We start from the raw sequence: 23,232 nt of genomic DNA, 5'->3' as shown, positions 1-23,232 counted from the left end.
TAGTAACCCAGAATTTTACTTAATTACCTCTTTAAAGACCTTATCTATAAATAAAGCCATATTCTGAAATACTGAGAGTTAAAACTTCAACATACGAATTTTGAGATCAGAAAACCCTGTGAGTGGCTTAAACCCTTAGTGTACCTAATAATGTTGCATTGCTATATGTTTGTCTAGAGTCCCACATAGCCTCATCAGGAATTCTCCATGGCCAGTTAAGAAAGAATTGATGGACTGGGTTTGAGGCACTTGGCTAACGTAGGCTCTTGTTATCTAAACTTTAATGAATTAAGGCAAGGAGCACTGGCAATCCACTGAAATGCTTTGGGTTTCCCCTTTTATTGCTCTTTTAGTTCCCCCTTTACTCCCCTTCCCTCCAAAGTTCACTGGTCCCTGGAGTATGCATTGAGAACTTTTGCTTCTTGGTTGGTTTTGTCACCTCTGTTCTCAGGGCGTTCTTGCTGCAGGAAGGGACTTCTGAGAAAAACCACCACCAGCTCTCTCTTATTGCCAGCTTGTAGACTGGTGTGCTGCAGTTTCTCTTGCTGTAACTCTAGCTACACAGGAACTCTAGCCTAGCTAACTAGGCTGTCAACAGGGCTGTCAGCTCAACCTTGCAGCAAAGTCTTTACAGAGCTAATGATATTATTGACCCAGGGCTGGGGTATGCAAAACAAGCAGTACTATTCTTTTTCACAATGAAACACATGACTTTAAGTAGAAATGTTTCTGCAGAGTATACCAGAACCAGCTGAAAGGTGATTGCTTTAGTCCTACTTTCTAAGGGTGACTCAAAAGGCAAAAGAGAATGAAAAAAAATTCATGATAAGCAGAACTTTGTCCATTGCATCTGATTATTTACTTTTATAAGGAGAAAGGAACATACTGAAAAGGAATATCATAATGTCATACAGCTTGGTTACATAGAAAGGAAGCCTGTAAGAAGTGGAATTAGTGAGTTCATGGCAGGAGGTTTAAAAAAGATATTGGAAGGAGCTCAAACAGTGAGAAATCTGTGTTCCATTTTAGTACTTTTCAAAAGGAAGTCTTTACAGAGGAGGCTTTTATAAATAAAATGAACAGTTAACCTTGATATTTAGAGGTCTTTGCTCATCATGATTGGTTAATGGTCTTATGCAAAAAAAATGATGATAGCGGCAGAGAATGAGGCTTTATTTGTGCTATAAAACAGTATCTTTCTTACCCAGACTGATGGAGAGTCTGTTGCTGATGAGTACCTAGTTTGTCATCAGCATAGGTCAATGTTGAACCCCTATTATTATGCACCATGAGCTGAGGTAGTCATCCATTCACCTTATGGCAGGTTTCCTGCTTTGGATCTTTTCCATGAAAGATAAAGCAGCAATTTTTTCTCAGTGGAGCAGAAACTCATGTTAAATAAATGTTTGCCTACTATGACTATAAGGTTTTTGCTAACACTACTGTCAATGGATTACGTAATGCCTTATTCATAATCATGGGATTTTATGAAAAGTTGCTTTTGACCAAGGAATTAATTTCCAGCAAAACAATGAAGTAGCTCATTGTCACCCCTAGAACTGAATGGCTTCGCCGTGAATCCCATAATTGAAAGCCCTTAGACAGAAGCATTATATTTCTCTGTTCCTGTTTCTTTGTCTACTTTGTCCATGACATTTTTTGATACTCTTTGTTTTCTTACTTCTTACTGCTTTTCTAAGTTCTTACAATTCCATCCCTACTTTTAATTTCTTTCCACATTTTCTCCTATCCTTTCTCCCATTCTCTTTTTGAGATGTATACTCTTCTTTCATCTTGCTAGAATTTGGAGTGGAAGGAATCTAGAGGAAAGGGACAGAATGTACACCGAGAAGGTGAGCTAGCAAAAGGAATCCAGATTACTTTTTTCTAGTTAAATATACTAGGTCTAAGATCAAAATCAAGGTTCTTACAGCTAGTCTTTTATTTCCAATTCTAAATAATCAAGGATTATAGTTTTCAAAACAAATTCCAAATCTGAAATGTTGATAAGCAATCACATGCCAGAAGGCTGACATCAACAGATAGCTCCTGACATACAGCAGGGTCTTGCTGACGTGTAGTCAATAGAGGCCCCCAAAAGAAACAGGCCCAATCTGGCCCTTCAAGGCCAAAAATTCCCTCTGCCCAACATGGGGAAGGAGTTGATGATGCATAGCCCAGTGTCTGAGAGTTAATGACACATAATCCAGTTATTTAGAGCTAATTACCTCTACATTGTTAACTCCAATAAAGACTTGAGGTCTCAAGACCTCTAGTGCAGTGCTCCTTTTTGAGTTTTTTTTTTCATCCTATCTGGAGGGTGTACTTTTGCTTTGCTTTTACTTTGATTTACATAAGTAAATTTGTTCAATCCATGTATCAGTGCAGCAGTACTCTATGTTTTTAATTGCTCGTTGCCACTCTGTGTTTCAATAAATTTTGCTTTTCCTACTTGCTCGTCTTAGTAATGAAGTGTGGACTTCAGGAGATCTGCATGTTCCCAAAAATGGCAATTAGCCAGGGAAGGAAACACCTCATCTCTTTCCCAAGAGACACCTGTGTGCCAAAATCTTCATGCTGAAGCATACTCCTCCCATTGACAATAAAAAAACTATAAAACCTGATGTCCAACCAAACTCAGGGGACTATTGGATTCTAGATCCCACCACACACCCCTCCATGCAACCTTTTCTATCTCTTTTCTGTAAATAAAATTCCTCTGATCTTTGAGTTCCTGCCTTTCATTTCTGAGTACAGAACACAGACCCTCACCACCTGAGCATTCCATTGCATCATCTGGCGACTATGAAGGGGACCTTCTTCACCTGAGGTCAGTACAGGTTGCACCAAACTGGAAAGGACTACCTAGGAAGTGGCCATTATTGTCCAGCACTCTGGTGGAGTCTGCCCTCCAGGAGCACTCCCTCCCCACACACACAGCTTAGCTACGGTGGAACTCTCAAGCCTATTTCTCTGTCTTTCTCTCTCTCTCTTTCTCTCTCTCATTAAGGAGGGCTTCTCCTTCGGAAACCTGGGGAAAAGCTCTGAGCTCACCACAGCTATTAAACCAGCAAGGGTCTTATAACAGACTGACAATGCTATGTGAGCAGTGCTGAAACCTCAATACACCAAGGCTTTTCTCCAACTTTTGGTTTCTGCCTTCTTTTCTTTCCTAAGTAGATCAGAATCAGTGGCTGCCCCTTCTGCCCTAGGCAACAGTTAGCTTCCTTTTCTTTCCATCAGATTTGTGTCAAAACCTGGTACCTGTCAGCCAGTCACATGTAAATAGCATGAGCTGCCAGTCTAAAGGCACTGGGTGTGAGGCTTTGCTGGGATGTGTCAGCTCACAACCTAAGGACCTTTCACAACCCTCAGTCTTCTTGGTTCTCTATTTACCCATCATTGCAAAGGGAGGGAAAAAGAGGAGGATTAGGCAATTTTCAGTCTTACTTCTTGATACAAGTGCTAATTTACTGGCCCTAACAAGAATAAAAAAAGCAACCCATTTCCTATAGATTAAATACCATACTCCAAGGAAAAAAATAACAATATTTTTGCATGACCCACAGCTTGGCTTTTCAGGCAAATGCAGCTATTTTAGGACCCTCAGGTTCATGACTAATGATCCCCCACCAGGAACAAATGGGAGCAGGTTTTCTCTCCTTTAGAGTTGAAATTCCAGCCTTCTGGTTAGGAAATAGGCAAAATCCTCCAGAAAGCTCAATAAAAAATGGAAAAGAACATAGTAACACAGTGGGCACTATATACATCACTTGGCAGAACGTGTTCCTCTGGTCTTTCCCTATCTATGATAGCCCTCCTTGCCATCCTGGGACCCTTTTGCAATAGAATCTTGTTTAAACTAGAGACTCTTAGCAATTGAAAAATGACTAGGTATACAAGGTTATAAAATATATAAGTGGTCAGGGTCATAATGGCAAGGGTGGTCACAACCCTGGCAGATCCAAATATCTTCCTCACAACAGTGGCCATGGGCAGCAGTGACAGAAGAAGATGAGAGAAAGAGAAGCCTTCTCCCGAAAGTATAGTTCCTTGTGGGGGAACCTTGTCTCTGGCCCTGGAAATGCCTAGGCACATGAGGCCCTCCTTAGAATGACCAGTTTCCTTTATCCCTCTTTTAGAAGGGATCTCTCCCTCACTTGCTCATTAAGGCATTGGAAAAATCTTAACCCTGATTGTGTAAAGAAAAAGATCCTTATTTTCTACTGCACCCAGGCTTGGCCTAAATATCCTTTGGGAGACCAGGAGTGCTGGCCAGAAGGGGAAAGCATTGACTACAACACAATCTTATAACTAGACTTATTCTACAGGAAAGAGGGAAAAACCTAAATTTTGTAAAAAATGTTCTATAGATGTGGTGTCATTAGCTTCCTTGCAGGGTTTAGCTCCGTAAATTTTTTTTTTAAAATGGGAAAGAGGAAATGGCAGTTATAAGGCAACAAAAAAAAAGCTTAAGCTTTTTCCATAAAAATATGTAAACATCTTGAGATGGTTCTTATTGTAAAGGTAATGCAAAAAATTGTTACTTCTACTCTGTTCTATTGGTACTTTTAAGAAAACCAGTTTTCAAACTTATTTTAATCAGGTCTCACTAAGAAGCAGGCATTTCAGGGGTTAATACTCCAGCTCAGAGCAGAAAAAAAGGTGCTGTTTTTAAACCCTGGCCTCAAGCCTGCAACAGAAATCTTAGAATTTTGGTAGTTGAAAAAAATGACCTTAGCTTGTATCATTCTGCTGTAAATAAAAGCTGGGATTTAATCCTCTCTTATAATACATGGGTCTATCAATAACTGGGCTTTCTATAAATTGTTCTTATACAAAAAATAATTTTAAGGTTGCTTTCTTTCTGTTTTTTTTCAGACAAATAGGCTCTAAATTAAAAGGCTTTAAGAATTATTTTCAACAAGTAACAAAGAAATATAAAGGTATTAAGGATATGGTATTTAAAAAAGGTTAAAGAAAAAAAAGACTTTGAGACAGAAAAAAAAGGATAATATAAAAATGGTTGGTTCTCAAAGTTGTCTCAAATGGGGAAAGAAAAGGATAAGGACAAACTTTCCCGGGGGGAACAGAGAAAGTTGTCATAAAAAGATGGAACTTATAAATGCTTATGTAAGAGTTACATTAAAGGTTTTATAAGGTCAAATTTAATGTATTGATGTTAAACTAAAACTTAATTCTGTAAGCTAATAACAACAAGACTGTCTTAAAAGTATTGTTTTGTTCTTGATAACATTTACAAAAAACCATCTTAAAGAAAATGTTTTTGCTCTATCAAGATAACCGTCAGGGATCTTCGGTGCTCCAAGAATTTATCATGACAATCAAGTAGGAAGACAAAAGTTTATGGCAGCTAAACACAGGGAGTGCTGTTGCACTAACATGTAGACATGTAGACAGGGACAAATCTATTATGTAAAGCAAAGTAAAAACAAAAACAAAACCAACATGCATCCTCCGGATAGGATAAAAACAGACTTAAAAAAGACACTGGAGATCTTGAGACCTCCAGTCTTTATTAGAATCAACACAATACACAATAAAGGTACTTAATTCTAAAAAAAAAAAAAAAAAGCTGGGTTGTGTGTCATTAACTCTCAAACACTGAGCTATGCATTATCAACTTCTTCCACATGAAAACTGGAGGAAATTCTTGGCCTGGGATGGTCAGATTGAGCCTGTTAATTTGGCGGGGCGGGGGGAGCTCTGTTGACTACAGGTCAGCAGAACTCTGCTATATGTCATAAGCCATCCATTAATGTCAGCCATTAGGTTTCCTAACTGTACACTTAGTCCTCATGAATTCTCATTGTATTCTTTGCTGATTTTTGTTAGGGTTTTGACTACTGAGATAACAGTCATAATTAAATAAAAATTCATTTAAGAGTTGGTTTATGTAAAATCTTCTAGATGACCTCATAATTGTGGCTAAAAAACTATTGTCTTAGGTGATTCTAATGCAGTTAGTACCCTATATGTGAGTAAGCTTTTTGGGGTCACAGCCACTGCTCCCTCAACTAATGGGAAATCTAAGGTTTTACTCCAAGGTTAACTAATATGTATGTATAACAGAGCTTTGATGCTGTTGCTGGATCCTATATATTAAATATATTTGTTTTTTCCAACTATTATCAGGCCTTCTAAAATATAAAATTTAGATAAACACTGTAACAAAAAAGTTAATTGTACTGACATACTGTTCTGTTAGTTGCTAAATTGTCCATCAGAATTTTGACCATGGCTCTTTTAAGTTTTTGTCTGGGACATCTACAATCAAGTCCATGAAAAATGACTCTAACAAGTATTATCTATAAACAAAGTGAGCTTTGTAAATATCTACTTTGTTAAATTTTGTTTTGTATTGTCATTATCTAGAAGCCAACTGCCTAAGAGCAACTCCTTCTAAACCTTTTTGCTGTTTAAATTTGGCCAAAAGGGTCTAGTTGGCACTGACTCCCACCTGACCTGCATGTTGCTTCCCCCCCAACATGGAACAATTAAAAAGAAAGCTAATGTGCTACCAGACCTCTCAAAAAATTAATCAAAGTGGAGCAGGTTCAAGAAGTGGTTCTTATGTGTGTGTGTATATGTGGCATTAAAGCCCTTCTAGGGACAAACTCATCTTTTTGACTAGGACCTTCTACTTTAATAGAGACAAAATGACTATTTCTGCTGCCTCCAGACATGTCCTATGGTACTAAAAGTTGGTGTGTTTAGTTCTCAATTTAAACAATGGGTTTTTCTTAGACTCATGGACTACTGCCTTAGATTTACTTTTGGCTAAAGAGGAAGAGTATGTACAATTACCAATACCTCCTGTCACACGTGTAAATACTTCAGGCATTGTAGAAAAATATACAAACTACATTCTTGAACAGGAGAAGTGGCTCCAGGAATGCAAATCTATCAAATTATAGATGCTGATAGAAATGATGACTACCTATGATTGTGGTCTTCTCAATAACCCCTCTTGTGGTCAACCCTGATTCTTTAGGCCCTTTGTAGCCCCCTTTCAGCAGATGTCAGTTACCTTACACTTTTGTTGTCAATTGTTGGCACAAAATTTTAAATGACCCAAAATGTTCAGAGAAGCCTCTAAACAATCTTATTAAAATTTCTTATCAAACAGATGGCAAAAATCTGGATGATCATTGCTCTATTTCATCAAATAATGATAGAAAACAAGTGATGGTGCAAGTCAGAGTCTATCAGTTACAAGTGACCAGCAACTAAAGGGCACATTTTCTCCAAAGCTGAAACCAGAGTTCTGGAACCAAGGCCCAAACTCCTGATATTCCTATGCCAGGTCCAGTCATTTACCTGTACACCAAATAAGGAGGCATGGGGAAGGCAGAGAAAGGAGATTTATTACATAGCCCAAGATATGCCTTGGGAAGAAGCAGAGTAAGCACTTAGCCCCATTAGCCATTCTCGTGGTACAGTCATGGGCTATAAGTCTAAATAGAGAGCTAGGGCTAGAGAATAAAGCACATGCATAAACAGTCGCAGTCACAGATATGGTCATTTGTTGTTTGAGGCTTTTAAAATAATCACTTTTTCTTTAGTCCGAAAGTCAGTTTCCTGTAAACTTGATTGAGGTAAGATACCCAGTTTTTAACATAACAAGAGTTTTTACCTATTAGTTTTGTGCACACATACACACATGCATACATATATAAAAAGTTTTAGGCATGCCAAGACTGAAGCGTGCATAAAAATGGAAAAATACTGAAAATTTGCCTTAGTAATTAGTCACTTGTCTTCTGGAATTCCAGGGGGAAAAGAAGGTTTTGCCCAATGCTTGATAGACCAATGTGCACATTTATATAATTACATTAACTTTGACTACTCTGAAATAATTTAGTCATAGATTAGGTATAATCTCCCCTGGGGGCAGGGATAACAAGATGGTGAGATCATCTCCTTATCTGCTTATGGTGAACTGTTGCTTGGATATTTTACTAAGACTTACAGAAATGTTATATCTCAATTAAGGGTGGGTAAGATAGCAATACTTTAAAATGACTTTGAACAGCAAAACTTTCAGCACAAGCAACAAAAAATTGCAGTTAGGAGAAAGAATGTGTCAAGAGTCAAAAATCTTTACATTTACCTGTAATTTCCATTTCCCTCTTTTTTGATTTTCCTCAAAAGCAAACAGGCATTGTGACTCCAAATTCAAAGGAATGCAGAAAAAAGAATGCTTCAAATCTAAGACTGCAAACCAGACTGCATCTGCTGCCATATTGTTGCAGGAGTTTGCTAGCTGAGATACAAGACTCTTGAGGCAATTAGAAGGAAACAACGTTTTATTTGCCAGCACAGACTCAGTGGACTCATGTCCAAAGGCTGAGCCCCGACAACAAACGGGTCTCACCTTATATACCTTCGCAAGCAGGTTACAGAAGCAAAAAGCAAGGTCTAATCCATATATGGTTATATTTAATTTTATTGGCTATTTTACCCTAGTGTTATGTGACTTTCCTTCCCTGGTGCTACATGACCTTCCTCATGTTCAGATTTCTCAGGTTTTATCTTTCTGCTATGCTCTCCCTGCTACCTTCTCAGGACTCAGGCCTAGGCTGTTTTTTTTCTGATCCTCCTCCCTGCTACATCATTCACCCCTTTGATGTGTGGACCCACTTAGGGGCAAAGAGCATCACAGTAATTCTGGGGTTTGTATTTTTGTAACATCATTACATGTAAGGCCAATTGTCATCTTTTTCTCAAGCCCAATGGTCTCCCATGTTGGTCTCCCCCCAAACATAGCATGGAGTGACATTTACTGTCTGGGCTATAGACTCAGCCAGTGACAGGAACAAGATTTTAGCTTTAGTAGAGATGGAAAATTCACTTATCTCTTTATAAGAGGAGTGAAAAACTTGATATGAAGAACTGTCATGGGTAACAGCTACTAATTTGAGGTATATCAGACTCTCAGGGTCAAGACCTTTTTATCTATTTTTATACTAATTACTTTACCTGTGTTTAATCAATTGGCTTAAGTACAGTGAAATTTACAGAGTGATATGTGCCACGAGTGCAGTCAAGGGCAGCTTTCCCCTTGTGAAGGAGGGTTGCATATTTTATCCTTTGTTAAACCAGATCAGTAACAGTAAATAGTCATTATGCATCCTGCTCAAAAGAGATAGAAGAGAGCAAATAAAAACCTTTCACTGTGAGACCAATCAGTGGGGATGGTTTCTGCCAAGCCTATGGTGAAGATTCGGGTGAGAACTACAGCAGCAGATACAGACAAGGGGTGACAATGCATTACAGTGAAATAACTGGTATATAAAACAGCCTGTTTGTTCTGTTGGAGTTGACTCTTCAAGCTTTTGCAGTAGACTAGTCAGCTTCCAGTGGTGACAAGTGCAGGGCTGTAGTCCCTTCATTCTTGATCCCATGTTGTTTCCTGGGAAGTGGAATCCTGCTGAGGGTGGGTACTCAGGTTATGGAGGGTGATCCTGCACTGTGAAGCCGGATCAGGGATGTACTCTCACTCAAGAGAAGCTAGCTTGACTAGACTGTGGTGGATCCAAGGAACAATCTTTAATTATCTACTTTAATTATGGTGGGAGTAGATAAGATAACAACAAAAGGGCACCTCCAATGGAATTTTAATGGTTGGATATATTGTTTTTTTTTTTATCCAGACCATATTTTTTTTAACTGAGTAGAATTACCTTGGCAACAATATACTGTTAGTATATATGTCCAAGAAAACTCATTGTTTTAAAAAGTTAAAACCACCATCTTTAAGTATTAAAGGACATGTTGAGAGCCAGTAAAAACAGTTATTTTGTTTCTATTTAAGTAGAAGACCTTGTCTAAAAATAAAAGTTTATGTCTGGAAGAGATTTAATGCCATATAGCCACACATACATAAGAACCATTTCTTTAATCCTCTCTGCCTTGGTTATTTTTGAGAGGTCTGGCATCAGTGGCTCCATTGGAACATTGATGGCATCCCCCCCTTTGTCTCCAAATTGCTTGTCTCTGAGCAGTCTCTTCTGAAGGTCTGTCTTTCATCTAAGTACTAACCAGCCCTGACCCTGCTTAGCTTTTGAGACCAGATGAGATTAGGTGCGTTCAGGGTGATACAGATGTAGACTGAAGATCTTCTTGATTGGTCATCATCAGAATTTGCTTTTTCCTGGATTTTGTTCATTTGGTTGGTCTTGGTCCCACTTTAGGAGGGAATAAAGAACAGATCAGGTGGCAGTCAGTGTGCCAATTACACTCTTTTGTCCAAATTTAAGCAACAAAGAAGTTTAGAGGGAGTGGTTCTTAGGCAGTAGGCTTCTACACAAGGACAATATAAAACAAAATCTTACCTGTCTAAAAAACTAACCTGGGTGACACATAAGTGTCACCTAGATGTAACCTAGATGTCTAAAAAGCTAACCTGGGTGACACATAAGTAGTTATTAGAACCATTTTTCTATGGACTTGATTGTTAATGCCCCAGAGGATCAGAACTGTAATGACAAAAACTTAACAGTCATGGTTAAAATTCTGATGGACAATTTAGCAACTAAGAGAACAGTATATCAGTACCACTAACTTTTTGTTATGCTTGTCTAAATTTCGTGTTTTAGAATGCTTGATATACTTAAAAAACATAAATATATTTAAGATACAGGAACCAGCAACAGCATCACAGCTCTATAGAGGTTATAAATACATATTAGTTTACTTGTTTTTGAAGTAAAACCTTAAATTTTTTCATCATTTGGGGAGGAACAGTGCCAGTGATCCCAAATACCTAGTCAAAGACACATATAGGGCACCAATTGTATTAGAATCACCCAAGACAACAGTTGTTTAACCATGAGGTCATCTAGAAAGATTTATATAAACTGTGGAAAATAAGAGGCCATTCTCATATCCTCTTCTTAGTAAGTCAGATTAGAAAGGAAACTGGAGTGAAATCAGACCAGTGCTGCCTTTATCAAAGCCAAAGGGGACTAAGCTCACATACTCCAGCAAAGCCTTACACCCAGCATCTTTAGACCAGTAGCCATTTATTCTTATGTACCTGTCTGGCAGGTGTCCAATTTTTGATGTTTGATAGAGTTCTTTGTCTAAGTTCCAGGGTGCTGGAAAAAAAATGCAAGAGAGCAAGATCCTGAACCTTGGCAATTTACCTTTCATTGAAATATCCTGGACAAGTGACCCCACAATTATGATACTGGATTTTTGTTCCCCAGGTTTGTGTCCTGGTGTAGTTGATGACTGAAGATGTTGGACCAGGAATTAAGAGTTATAGCAAGCACAAAGTTTATTGAAAGATAGCAAAGCACCCTGATGGGTGGAACTTAGTGAAAAAGCTAATCCCAAAAATAGCTGAAGTCCATGAGATGACTTCATGTAATGTGTTAAATGGCGTAAGTACAACTATTTTATATTTGCAGTTGGTTGGCACCTAATGCTGTTAGCAGGTGACGGTGCAGAGTTGACCGTCACTCAGGAGCTAAATTAACTTAGGCAGGAACTAAGTTGCTCATATACACACTTTTATTGCAGGGGTTTACAACCTATGCCAGGTAGTGCCTCAGCCTTCCCCAAGTTGTGCTCACCTTGCTACGTGAATCTTAGACCGCAGGCGGCTGGCTCCGAACGGTCCTATCTAGTTCTCGGTCTCAATATTCCTCCAGGACACCCAGGGAAGCCGACGGACCATGCAGAGTGTCCAGTCCTCTTCGTCCAGGGTCCAGGGGGTGCTCTTGACCAGTGTGATGAATGTTGCCTGTCAGGAGGAAGTGCTCTTGGTCTCATGGAGAGTGGGGTTTAAATGTCCATAGCAGACTGCCTTATCAGCACCAGCTTAGAGTTAGCTGATTTGCATTTCAGCACCAGCTGGGGGTTAGCTGATTTGCATATCGGGCACCATATGGTGTTTGTTTACATTATGGGGCTTACAAGTATATACAATATTGTTTTCCTATAGGTTTTACAATGTATTATATTTTTATATATTTTCTCAATATGTTTAATGCACAGCAAACATAATACGCATAACACCTAGTCAACTTCTCATTAAATCCAACCACCTCTCTGTCCCTCTCCTTAATGAGCTCGGCATTTCAAGAGTGTCTGGACAGCTTGTCTTGGCTTTGGAAGTTTGCTCAATTCATCCTGTTCTTGGTGATTATTACCTACATTGTGTAGCTGAATCTTGTTACTTTGGTGAGAGACTTGTTATTTCTCTGAGAATCTCATTCTTTCCAATGCTGCTTTAGAAGTCTGCTTTTAAACTGCCTCTCTAATCCAAAATGGAGTCACCTCTGTCAGTTGTTCCCCTTACAAAACCACATAAGCAGTTCTTTTGTTTGTGTGTATGTGTGTATGCACTTGTGTTGTAATACACCAAAAGTCATGAATTAGAAGCAGTTTTACGTTAGTAATGCAGCATTATAGGTTAATAACAACAGAACCAAGCCATTTAGTCTTTGCCTGAATTACTTTAGCTTTTTAAAATTTTTTTGCATGAAGATGATAATAGGAACATGTCAGTTTCCTAATGCTTATACAGGGAATTGCAAAATAAGCTGTGGACTAGCATCCCTTTTCCCTAGTGCACTCCATCTAAATTCATTACTTTAGTGAATACCTCCAAGAATAGGATACAACAAATGGAGATAGGTCAAATTGATACACAGATGGCAAGCAGGAATTTTTGGGTGTTGAGGGTCCTTGGGTCTGCTCTGAGATTGAAAGCAGAGGCAGACTCCAGCAGCAGAGGTCAGAAAGATTTTATTTGTACAGAAGAGAAGAGAAAAGCTGCATGGGGGCATGCAGTGGGACCTGGAAACTAGTGGTCCCATGGGTCAGGTTGGAAATTGGGTTTTGTAGCCTGAGGGTGAAGAGGTCTCTCAGGTGCAAACAGATATTTCCTGGGAAGGAGAAGTGTCTCCTTGGCCAATTATCACCTTTTGGGACCTACTGCAGTCTGTCCTTCAAAATTGCAAAGGAGAATAACTTACTTCTGAAAAATTGCAACTTACCAATGACCCCCAAACCCAACGTTCAGATGGCACTCTAACAATGTTGCTTCTTTTCCTCATAAAATCCCCCTCACTTTCCATGTTTTGAAAGATACCCCTGTACATGTTCTCCTTATGGTAATTTATTTTTTGGCAGTTTGAATCTCAGTTTTTTTTGAAAGTTCAAAGAGCAAAATTACGAATTGAAACTACTAATGGATTAATTCAGTCTTCCAACTTATAATGAATTTATGAAGACATAATTACATAATGATTGTGCTAATGTTACATGGTTCTTGCTACCTTGTTTGGATATAATTTTTAATTGGTACTATAAATTTCTACTGGTAACATGCTGAGTTCCTCTGAGTCTACAAAAGATAAATATTGTGCAACAGAAAAGAAAATCAGATCAAGCAACCAGTAGTTACTTAGCATATAATTGCAGTGAGGTTAAATATGATGTGGGTCTTCATAGGCCATGTGCACACTTAAAAAACAGACATTGGAATGATATCAAGATAACAGAGTAGAAATCTCCAAGATATCTTTCCTTCATGGAACACAAAGAAAACAACATGATAACCAAAATAATTTTAAAGCAACTCAAAAAAAAATTTAAGGATCTTCAGAATCCAAATGAATGTTCAACCAAGAGAAAAGTCACATATAAAAGAGATAGAAACTTTACAGTATTTTGATCACTGTTGCTTTAACCCTTTCCAGATGTGATTTGTCACAGTTGAACAGAAGCTATCTGAGGTTTGATTTCTCCTTAGGGATTAGAGGAAAATAAGAAATTGTTTGCAAGTTCTAAGTTGTATATGGGCTGCCTGAGGGAATGATTTCTATTTCACATGACACATTGGACTGATGGGAATGGTGGCATAGTTTGAGTATCAGGTTGAAGTTCAATAAAAGCTTTTCTATACAATAGTGTGTAAAAGCTACAGAGGGACTGTGAACTCATGGGTGCCTAGGGGCAATACATTATAGACAGAAGAATACAATAAGATACCTAAGGCACTAAGAAGAAGCAGGGATGATACATTTAAAAAAATTAGACATTTAAAATTAACTAAATACAAGGCGAACTGGGAGAGAAAGCACATATAGAGACCTGATCTTGGAAAGACACCTACCAGAAAAGATCCAAGAAGACATTAAATATTCATACTTGGGTGACAAAAGAAGGTCTTTCCCTACTAAGAGACAGTCCACAAAGACTGGAGAATGTGGATATATTTCCCAATGCCCAATTTTTTTCCTTTTGGTGGCACTGGGGTTTAACCATTGGACCTTGAGCTTGCTAAACAAGTGCTCTACCACTTGATTCACACACCAGCCCCAAATGGCCAATATTTGACAAAAGTCACAAGGCAGACAAATACAGGTAAACACAACCTATTCAAAGGAATAAAATACATCTCAAGAAACCAATGATTAAGCAGCACAGGCTTTGGGAGTACTGAAAGAAAATTTGAAAGTGTCTTAAACGAGATCAATTACATGACAGAGAGCAGGAAAACTATGCAAAATGAGAATATCAAAAAAAGATGGACTGGACTAACAGGAAGGGGGAATGGAACAAGAGAGAGCAATGGGGAATGAATATGATCGAAACACATTATATATATGTATGAAAATGTCATAATGAAACCCATTATTTTATATAATTAATCATAAAATTATTCATAAATTATTAAACACATTCTGGAGGTGAAAATGTAATAACTGAATTTTAATATCCACTAGTGTTCAATAGCATTCTTTGGCAGAAAGTAGAAAGAATAAAAAAATTTTAAATGAGGTTATTTGATATTTTTTTGCACCAGGGTAGACTAAAGAAAAATGAAGAAAGTGAAAAGAAACATGTGAGATATAAAAATGACCCATATATACGTTGTGAAAATTCAAGGAGAAAGAAAAAGGGGAGAAAAGAACAAAGAATTTATTTAAAGACATGAGCACTAACATTTTCCCTAAATTAAAAACAATTATTGGCATACAAGTGTAAGAAGCTCAACAAATTAAAAATAGGTTACTTTCCCAAAACCTAGACTAAGAAACATTATAATCAAACTGTGGAAAGTCATCTACTAAATGAAGATCTTGAAAGCAGCAAGAGAAAAGTGACACATTGTGTACAAGTGATATTAAACTTATCCATGGATTTCTCACCAGAAACCTTGAAAGCCACGAGAAAGTGGGGTGATATATTCAAATTTCTGAAGAATAAATACACACTTACCAACTGAGAATTTCATAGTGAAATTTAGGTATTGACATAAACAAAATCTGAAAGTATCCATTATCACTATACCTGACCTGTAAGAAAGGCCAAAGAGAGTGCTTGAAGTTAAAACAAAAATAAACTAAATAATAATTCAAATCCACGAGGAAACAAAGTTATTTAGAAAAAGTCAACATATGGACAAATATAAAAACTAATGTAATTATAATTTGGGGCAATAATGTTACTTTTATTCTTCTAAAGCATTGGAAAGACAAAAGCCACACATAATTATGAGTTTATGTTAATGTGTGCATAAAACATATGACATGAATAGCATAAATTGGATGGGGCTGAAGTATGTAAGAGTGGAGTATTTTTATGAAATTGAAATTAGTTTGTAAACTATCTCTGTTTCTTTGGTCATAACAGAATACCCAAGACTAATTAATTTATACAAAATAGAGGTTTATTCGGGTTCTGAACTCCAAGAGCATAATATTGTTACCCCTTTTGTTTCTAGCAAGAACCTCGTGAGGAAAAATGGAATCGTGCATGCATGGAAGAGAAATAGTTATGTAAGAGAAGAAATATAGTGAGCTAAAGAAGACAAACTCACTTTATAAAAACCTGTTCTCATGCTAACAAAGCTACATTTATGTGGACTACCTTAATCCCTTCATGAGGGTGGAGTCTCCATCACTTCTTAACATTCTCACCACCTCTGTATATTATTACAGTGGAAACCAAATTTCAATATGAGTATTGATAGGGACGTATTATATTCAAGAAATAGCAAGTTGTTAACAGTTTAGGAAACATTTTTATTGTTATAGGATGTCTTATGCAATCCCCATTGTAACCAACAAAAATAAAATATACACAAACGGGAATGTTATTGCAATCAAATGATTCAGTGCAAAAAAATAAAAAATAAGAAAGAGGAATACAAGAAATGAGGTACAAAATTCTATGAGACATACAAAAAACTAAGGAGACGTTAATGGTAAATCTTTCCCTTTCACTAGTTGCTTTAAATGTAAATGCATTAAGCTCTCCAAAATTCACAGGTTAGAAGAATGGATGAAAGAACAGGATCCAACTATAACACTGTCTGTGAAACTCACTTTACATGTGATTGCACACATAAATTGAAAATGAAGGAATAGAAAAAGTATATTTTCCATGAAAATTGCAACAAAAAGATATCAGGGTCACAAAGGAAATTAGAAAATATTTTTTCTTTAGGTAAATGAAATGAAAAATGTAATATATGCTAGGTTACATGAGCAAGGCAGAAACAGACAAGATTCCACTTTGTGGAACCTAAAAAACTTAATGTTTTAAATGTTAAGAAGATAGTAGCCATTATTATTAGAAAAACATAAATTTTAATTTAAAACATTTTATGTGATAAATGGCCATTATATAGTAATAAATAATAGGTAAATTTATCAAGAAGATATAACAAGTATACATATATATATATCTGCACATATGCACACATATGATCCAACCATTAGATCACACCTCCTAAATATATGAAGAAAACATTGACAGAATTGAAGGAAGAAGTATATATTACTAAAATAATAGTAGGAGGCTTCAACATCTTATGGACAATAACAGACAGAAGAACCAGGCAGGGGTTCAGTATTCAGAGAACTTGAACAAAATTATAGAACAATTGGAACTAACAAAAGTAAAAGAAAACTCCACCTAGAAGAGAAGAGTACACATGTTTTTTAAGTGGGAAAATGGCAATGCAGAACATTCCTTATGGTATATCATGTGTTAGCCACAAAACAAATTAAAAAATTTAAATTGAAACCACTCAAAGTATCTTGTGCAATAGTAATGGAATGTAACTAGAAATAAACATCTAAAGAAAAACTAGAAAATGAAAGGTGTGGACATTAATAGGTACACAAACATTATCCAATGAAAATATCACAAAGAATATTAGATATTTTTATCTTAAGATAAATATAAAGGGAAACACAATATATGCTAAATGAAATGCTGTAGGATCTCATTTATATGCGGATTCTAAAAACATTAATCTTATAGAAGCTGAAAGTAGAGTAGTGATTACTAAAGACTAGAGGTGCAGATAGAGTGACAAGGAAATGGGAGAAAAGATACAAAGTTTCAGTTAGACTGGAGGAATAAGTTAATTATTGCACTGCATAGTGACCACAGTTCATAATTATACATATTTCAAAATTGCTAAAAGATTTTAATATCCTCACTGTAAATATACTTGTATAAAGCAATGTATATAGTAGTTAACTTTACTGAATCATTCGAAAAGGTACTTATAGATTATAAATATACACAATTATTATTATAGCTAAAAGGTAATAGGGGTCTAGGTTTGTAACTCAATATTAGAGCACCTGCCTTGCATATGTGAGGCCCTGGGTTTAATCCCCAGCCTTTAAAAAAAACTAAAATTCAATTAATAAAGAAAATCACTATGTGACACACTGAAAACAGCATGAAATAAAATAGAAAATTCATAGCTATGAATGCTTACATTTAAAAAAAGAAGGAAGACTTCAAATAAACAATGTAAATGCAAACCTTTAGGAACTAGAAAAAAAACTATACCGTAAAACTAATAGATCAAAAGAAAAAATAATTAGGGTAGAAATAAAGGCAATAGAGATTAGAAAAAAAAATCAATAAAACTGAGCTACTTCTTTGAAGAGAATGATAAAATTCAAAAACATTAACCTGAATTGACTCATTAAAAAGATGATACAATAACTGAAATAAGAAATGATTAAGAAGGGAAACTACATTTTTTCAGAAATAAAAACAATGAGAGAAGAGTACTAAGAGTAATTGCATGTAAACAAATCATATAATCAACATGATATGGACAAAGTCCCAGGAACATCCAAGACTCAATCATGAAGAAATAGAAAACCAAAACAGAGTTATATTTGCTAAAACTGAGCTGCTCAAAAACTTCTCCCCAAACAAATTCTAGACCAAAGTGAATTCATAGCTGAATTCAATCATTTGAAGAATTATCAACCCCTAATATTCTTTAAGCACTTCCAGAAAAATGAAAAGTAAGAAAATTTTCCTAATTCATCTATGAGGCTAGAGCTAGGCTGATAAAGTGAGATCAAGTTAGTACAAGAAAACTATAGACCAATATTTTCAATGAATATGGATGCAAAAACCTCAACAAAATACTTGTAATACTTGCCACCAAATCCAACAATATATTTAAAGATTATATACCAATTATTAAGTGTGATTAAATTACTGGAATGTGAGGATGTTTACGTGTTTCATATATATGAAAATAGCACACTAATACAAAGTATTAATGGAAAGAAAAACAGATCATCTCAATTGATGAAGAGAAATCATTTGTCAAAATTCAACTCTTTCAGTTAAGAAAAACACTCAATAAATTGGGAAGAAAATGAAACTACGTCCATGTGTGCCATGTACAAAATGTCCAGAACTAATATTCTGAATTATGACAGAATGAAATCTCTTCCAGTAACATTAGGAATAAACAAGAATGACCTCTATTGCCACTGCTATTCAATATAGTACTCATAGTTCAAACCAGAACAATTGGTAAGACAGAACTTTAAAAAGGAAGAAACAAAAAACTCTGCTTGTAAATGACATGACGTGTAAAATTTTAACGGTTATGAACTGGGAAACGAATTCAGTAAATTTTGGAGATAGAACTCAGCACACTAAAATTTGAAAAAATTTGTTAAGGAAATTAAGAAAATAAATTACATTTACAAGCGCATCAAAAAGAATAAAATTCTTAGAAATAAAGTTAATCAAGGAAGACAAAGAAATGCACACTGATGACCACAAAATGCTGGCAGTATAAATTAGAGAAAACACAAATATATGTAAAGACATCATGTGTTCATGGGGTGGAAAACTTAATATTGTTAGGATTTCAAAACTACCTAAGTGTTCCATAGATTAAACACAATCCTTACAAAAATCTCATCAACATTTTTGTAATATAGAATGCTACATCTGAAAAAGTTCATATAGAACTTTAAGAGAACCCCCAGTAATCAAAACCTCCTTGAAAATTAACAAAAATACTTGGAGGTCTTACACTTCTTAATTTAAATTTACTACAAATTTATATAATCAAAACAATATGCAGGTGGAATAAATATAGGCATATATACCAATGAGGCAGAATAAGGAGCCCAGGAAGTAAATCCTTGAATAGATGTTCAACTGATTTTTGACAAAGGTGCTGACACCATTTAATGGGGAAAGTATTGCCTTTTCAATAAATATTTTTGGTAAAAGTGTAAAAGTAGGTATCCACATGCAAACAAGTGAACTTGTACATGATGTACACAAAACTCAACTCAAAATGGATCAATGACTTAATCGCAAAGCTAAAACTGTAAAACTCTTATTGACAGTTTGACAGCTTTGTATCTGGCAATGGCTTATTGGCTATGACACTGAAATCACTGCCAATGAAAATGATAAATTGGGTTTCATCAAAATTAAAATCTTTGTGCATCAAATAATGCTATCAATAATATAAGACAAACTATTGAGAAAGAACATATGTGTATATCATGTGTTTGAAAAGAGTTATAAAAACATTTCTATAACACATGTACAAAAACAATACAATTTAAAAATACTTGAAGGACTTCATATACATTTCCCTAATGAAGATAGTATGAATGGTCAATAAACACATGAAAGTGTGCTCAATATTGCTAATTATTAGACAGCTGCAAATCACAATTATGAAATATCACCTCATATCAATTAGAATAAGTACTATTAAAACAGAAAATAAGTATTAGCAGTGATGTGGAGAAGTTGAAACCCTTATGCAGTGCTGGAGGGAATGTAAAATACTCAGCTTCTATGGAAAATAGCATAGCAGTTCCTCAAAAAATGAAAACTAATATTACCAAGATGTTGCCATAATTCTGCTTCTGCATGTATACCAAAAAATAAAGTATGAAAGCACAGTCTTAGGGACATATTTAAGCACAAATGTTCATAACAGCATCATTCACATAGTCCAAAGGTGAAAATGGACCAAATGTTTATTATCGGATGAATGGATAAACAAATTGTGTTATATATATGCAATGGAATATTAGCCTTAAAAAGGGAAGAAATTCTGAAAACACAATGTGGGTTAACTTTAAGTACATTATGCACAGTGAAATAAGCTACTTATAAAGTGGAAAATACTTTGTGATTCCATTTCTATGAGGCACTTACAATGCTAAAAGTTGCATAGACAGAAAGTGAATTGGTGGCTGCCTTGGACTGGGAGGAAAAAAAAGTGAAGGACTATTGTACAATAGTATTGAGTCTCAGTTTTGCAAGTTAAGGTTCTGGAAATGGGTGGTGGAAATGGTCTCACAAAAAAGTTAATGTACTTTGTATTGCTGAATTATACATTTACAATGATTAAGATGGTATGTATATATATATGTATATGTATATGACAGGGTTTTTTGAAAGGAAATAATATGAATTGGTATTTTTCTCTTAAGCAAGGACAGAGGAGCTTTCACCAATGTCTGTTTGATACGTTCATTTAGTCTTTTGCCAATATTAAACTGTACCTGAAGCTTCCTCTGAGTGACGCTCTGTGGGAGGTTCATTGAAGTTATTGACAGAGCAGATTTTCTTTGTGCCAGAAAAAGAGACTAATAACTGTTATTGCTACACAACTTGGTGTCAGGGCTTTCTATTGAAAGACATGTTTTCTGGAATGTTTTGATGGCTACTCAGCTAGCCATTCAGAGCTGTGAGGCTCTAAGCCTTTATCAAACAGGTGTTTGATATCTGAATAAAGAACATAGTAAAGAGCATATAAATTTTTTGAGAAAAGTTTCTACAGAGTTTCTGAAATGTGCTTTTTCTAGACAATAACTTTGGAAAAGCTGTCATTACATTAGGGAAAGTTATGATAGAGGTAGAACAAAATGGAAATTGGCTCTTTTCAACTTTAATTGCTTTCAGGGTAAAATGACAGTATTTATTCCTCATAGCCTTCATTTATTTTCTAAACTTCAAAAAGGAAAACTTTTTAAAAACTTCCTTGCATTTTTAAGTAAGTAAATTTCACTTCAGCTACTTATCAGTTCAAAGCCGCTAACAAAGACGGAGCGATATGAGCAGTGAATGAGGATGTGGGAAGAAACATTGTCTACTTTGGTAATAGGACTCCTCTCACAGATACATTGCCCATTAGTTGCCAGTCACAGTAAGAATGAGTTAAAGTGAAACACACATAAATAACTTTATCATTATTAATAGATGAAGCATGTAGCACCTGAAGAATGACAACGTGTATTAAAATGAGGCTTGAAATGAAACTACAGACCCAATTTGAACACATAATTCCATAGTGAAGTAGGTAACTGACCCTAAGGTACAATGTGTAGCATTTTGCTAATAAGTCATACCTCTACGTGTACGAAAACTATGCTCCTTTGGTCTCAGAATTAATTTATTTCACTTCTGAAGCATATTCAGAACTTGTGTTCCATTACACTTATGTAAAAAGTTCGCTATTTTACTATTTCTATAAATTTCTACACAATACACTGTGTTTATGTATTATGGCTGATTTTTTAACAATGACATTTTTGTTTGTTTATTTATAACTATCATCTATCCCTAAAATAAGTTACTGTATCTCTTTATATACCAAATTATTTAAGCACTTATAAATTAGCAACTCTGAGGTAGTCCTTGCTTTCCACTGAGAAAATTTTGGTCAAGTATATTCTTTTTACCAGTGATTTGGCAGAACACTTTAAGCAGAAAAAGTACCTTAAAAAAGGATTCAGACGTAGTAGTTATTTACTAGTGGAAGATATTAGGGTCAGAATTAGATTTACCTTTTTGGATACTTTCCTCAGTAAATGATCAGTTCTACTCTACCATAACTTTCAATTTCTACCTTATTTCAAACCCAAGAGTTTTCTCTGAATGTGTGCCTGAAAAAAAATTCAGAATGTACCATTGCCTCAATAGATATATAATTAAATTTCAGGTAAGAGTTTTTGTTTTACATAAACTTTCATATGTTAAGTTATCTTACCTTTCCCTTTGAAAAGAGCAGTCATTTTAGGAGAAAATCTAAGTTATAAAATAAAGTTAGACCTTTGCTTTTAATACTTTACCTTGTTATTTAGAAATTCTACCAAAAGGAAAACAGAATATCTAAAACACTCTTCTGACATTACTTATAATCATTGGTCTGCATAACAGAGAAAACCTTTCTGGTATGCTTATTACTTTATTACTTTAATAATATTTCCACCTCTTAGATGATGCTTGTGTTCATCTAGCATGCATAACAACAATGTGGCTGCATGAAATCATCAAATGTAACTTCTATCACTGTAGTCATTCTGCTTGTGGCTAAATTCTATGAGGATACTGGCTAAAAGTCGAATAACTGTTATGGGAGTATTTTTAAAAATGTTTTATTTTCAGATTTCCTTCTGCTTTTTTTCTCCTCTTGACTGTACTGTAAAAGTGTAAGGAAGATTGTGCAGTTGACTATTCTTTAGCTTCTTCTAGTGTTGGTTTACGCAGCACACTCCTGCTAGGCTGAGCTTCCCCAAACACTATATTCATCATCATATTTCTCCCTTGGTCAATAACTTTCATTGGTCTTAATCATTTGTGACTAATTATAAACTTACAAATTTAGTATACTAATCCATGACTGATTTGGTTCCTACCTATATATCGAAACTTAATCAAGTCAAAAGATTAATATACATAATCTTTCTTTTCTATAGCTAATAATTGCATTTCCTGTTAAATACGTCTTATTTGGAGGAAAAGGAAAGCACTGTTACATTTTTGCTATGCATAAAATAAATATTAAATAAAAAATATGAAATATAAATTTTAAAGGCAAAAAGAGCAGTTTCTATACGTTAAAAACTACTAAATGAAATTTATTGAGTATAT

The sequence above is a fragment of the Castor canadensis genome, chromosome X (genome assembly GCF_047511655.1).
Source record: "Castor canadensis chromosome X, mCasCan1.hap1v2, whole genome shotgun sequence".
In the NCBI taxonomy this organism is placed as follows: Eukaryota; Metazoa; Chordata; class Mammalia; order Rodentia; family Castoridae; genus Castor; species Castor canadensis.
This window is presented reverse-complemented; position numbering follows the sequence as displayed.